This window comes from Phoenix dactylifera, unplaced genomic scaffold, assembly GCF_009389715.1.
Source record: "Phoenix dactylifera cultivar Barhee BC4 unplaced genomic scaffold, palm_55x_up_171113_PBpolish2nd_filt_p 002080F, whole genome shotgun sequence".
In the NCBI taxonomy this organism is placed as follows: Eukaryota; Viridiplantae; Streptophyta; class Magnoliopsida; order Arecales; family Arecaceae; genus Phoenix; species Phoenix dactylifera.
In genome coordinates this window covers 1-3763 of record NW_024069354.1, presented here as the reverse complement: position 1 = coordinate 3763, position 3763 = coordinate 1, and positions in this window count along the sequence as shown.

Sequence of the window (3763 nt, the reverse complement as noted above, 5' to 3'; positions counted from 1 at the left end):
CTTACCTAATTACGAAAGGTCTCGAAACAACGTTCATGCGATGAACGTCGAACCCGTGCATGCCGATTCCGCTGCCATCTGATTTTTGTTTTGAAATATCAGCGGCATGGGCGGGTTCCCAACAGTGGTATCAGAGCCTAGGCTTCGTAGATTAAGGTAAGAATTAATTATCTAAAGGCTTATTAGATCTGAAAATTGAATGATCATGCATGCTGAAAAATTCTGCATGCAGATTTTTCACATTTTTGCATGCTGATTTTTATGTGATAAAAGATGATTCTAATTGCATTGTTAATGGGATTACAAAGTTTAGAATCATGATTAGCATGATCAGCGACCTATGTCATGATATAATCAGTTAGTTTTCAGATCTGAAAATTATAATTGTTGCATACGGTGATGATCATAGGATTCAAACCCTTTTGGTATCAAATGTAATGACCTGCGATGTGATCTGCGATGTCATGTAATTTTTCAGATGCTTGCATGCATCTTATTTGATGTTTTGAGAGGCCTGCGTGCCTCCTAAAAGGAGATGTAATTTATTTTTATTTTTATTTTACATCTGGTTGTTTTCTGTGATGTGATGTACATCAACGATCAAGTTGAAGCAAAGGCATGAGATGAAAGGTGATCTAAGCGGTTGATGGCGATGGGATCAAGAGTTGATCAAGGATCGAATCAAGGAGGCTTAGAACCAATTCAAGAGTTGAAGACCACTTGATCGATTGATGTGCTGTGCTTGTAATACGACCTAATTAGAATCCATGATCATCACCTATTTAAAGTTTAACTTTATTTGATGCTGCGATTATAACTGCCTGTGATGTACTGTTTGCATGAGATGTGAATGCGAGTCGGGTAGATAGGTTTACATGTGATGTAGCAAAACCCAATTGAGACCTAAATCAAAACCTCCTCAATCAAGTCGAGAGTGAACCGACATGAGCAAGTCATATTAGATTAATTGATCTAATTGGTGTCTAGGAAAGCATGAAAGGTGGTTACTTAATTAGAACCTTACTCGCTGAGTAAGGGGAGCCTCCCACCTGCTTACCTGGCCAATTGTTCGATTACCTCTTATGAAGGGCTCAAGTTGCAAACACTAAGACCTGATTAACCAATATTAAGTCAATAGGTCTTCCACTGTAGTAGAGCTGCTAAGGCCTTTCTGATGTTGATTTGTCTCGGCTGGACACAGTGGTCAAGTTGCATCGGGGGGCTGGACCTCTCTATAGACATGAGATGTTGTAGGGTAAAGGTGGGGTTGGGCACCAATAACTGTTAGGTGAGGACCAATGACGACTTTACTCCTACGGTTATACGGTGGGTCTGACTTAACTAAGAAATGGGACCAATAACTGTTAGGTGAGGTCTTCATTGCTTAGAGACCAAGTTACACTGCAACATGCTTGAGAAGCATTGTACAAGAGTTGTACACTCATCCATCTATGTGCCACCAATAACTGTTAGGTGAGGTGGCATGTCAATTGGTGGGACCGCAGTACCCACTAGAAACCCTAGTCGTGTGGAATTTCCGTTTTCCTACCAGGGGAGTGTAAGGGATTCGAGAAAATAGTGGGAGTTACATTTGTTCTAAAAGACCTTAGAACAGATTAGGATCAAGTACAAAAGTCTAACTAGAATCTTTACTCTCTGCAGATACAATGTCGGCTTCAAACCCTTTGACCCGTATTCTTGAGACCAACCGACTGACCGGAACCAATTACAAAGACTGGCTTAGAAATCTCAAAATAGTTTTGGACTGTGAGAAGATAGGCTACATACTCGATTCAGATATCCCCACACTACCAGTACGTCCTACTAATGTTCAGCGTGAAATGCATAAAAAGTGGTTGGATGATGACATTAGAGTAAAATGCTATATGATGGCATCCATGTCTAATGAACTCCAATGCCAGCATGAAAATATAAAGACTGCTAGGGACATACTGGCACACCTGCAAGAGTTGTATGGTGAGCAGAGTCGCACAGCTCGTTTTGAAGTGTCCAAGAGCTCTTCAAAGCGAAGATGCGCGAGGGGCAGTCTGTCCATGATCACGGTCTGACCATGATCAAGGACCTAGAGGAGCTTGAGAAGCTCGGTATGGACATGCACAAGGAATTACAAGTGGATTTGATCCTACAGTCACTTCCTGATTCATTTGGTCAGTTTATAGTAAACTACCACATGAATAAGATTGAATGCACTAAGACTGAACTAATCAACATGTTGGTAACTGCTGAGGGAGCCTTGAAAGGTTCAAGGGGCAATGTCCTTGCTGCTGAGTTGACTTCTGGTTCCAAGAGAAAGTCTACTTGGAAGAAAAAGAAGCCTGCAAAGAAGCAGAAGAAAGACAAGAAGCCAAAGAAGGAAGTTCAAAAGAAAAAGGCTAACGAAAAGGAAAATGTTTCCACTGCAATGTCGAAGGCCACTGGAAGAGAAACTGTCCTTCATACCTCGAGAGCCTGAAGAACAAGAAAGGTGACACACCTTCAGAAGGTATAGACTTGCTCATAATTGAAACTAATCTAACGGTTTCTTCTACTTCTAGTTGGGTTATAGATTCTGGTTCTAGTGCTCATTTGTGCACTACCATGCAGGGTCTAAAGGAAAGTAGAAGGCTGGCGGAAGGTGCGGTAACCTTCGGGTTGGCAACGGGGCAAAAGTTGCTGCTGTGGCTGTGGGCACCTACCATCTGCGACTACCGTCTGGATTTAGTTTAATACTTAGAGACTGCTATTATGTACCTGTTGCTAGCAGAAATTTGATTTCTGTTTCATGTCTAGCACAGGAAGGTCATGTTTTTACATTTGACAAAGACTGCTGTTCTATTTATTTGAGAAATAAAATAGTCGCACGTGGTTTCATGATTGACAGTCTCTATCATTTACATATGGATGTATTTGTGAATGTTACCGAGCAAGATGTGAGTGCCAAAGGATCAAAAGATCCAGAGATGAGATAAACCAAAGATATTTGTGGCACCTCAGGCTTGGCCATATTGGAGAAGACAGAATGAACAAAATGGATAAAGATGGGCTTTTAGGCTCATTGACTTCCGAGTCATATCCAGTTTGCGAGTCCTGTCTTCAAGAAAAAATGGCTAGACTGCCCTTTGTAGGACATGGGGAGAGGACCACTGAAATACTTACCCTAGTACATACAGATGTATGTGGCCCATTCGATGTGCTAGCCAGGGGACGTTATTCTTACTTCATTACCTTTACCGATGATTATTCACGGTATGGGTATGTGTATCTTATGAGACACAAGTCTGAATCTTTTGAAAAGTTCAAAGAGTTCAAGAATGAAGTAGAAAAACAAACTGGAAAACCTCTTAAGGCTCTTCGATCAGATCGAGGAGGAGAATACCTTAGTAGAGAATTCCGGAACTATCTCAAAGAAAACGGCATAGTCTCACAATGGACACCTCCGGGTACACCTCAACTCAACGGGGTGTCAGAGAGGAGGAATCGGACCCTATTGGATATGGTCAGGTCCATGATGAGCTTCACTGATTTACCTATGTTCCTTTGGGGAGATGCCTTACTCACAGCGATTTATTTATTGAATAGAGCTCCCTCTAAATCCGTTCCTACCACACCATATGAGATATGGCATGGTAAGAAACCAAGTCTGGGTCATCTCAAGATTTGGGGATGTCCGGCCCACGTCAAGCGACTACAGGCGGACAAGTTAGAGGCTAGGACCATAAGTGCTCGTTTTATAGGATATCCTAAAGAGTCATTAGGATACAAT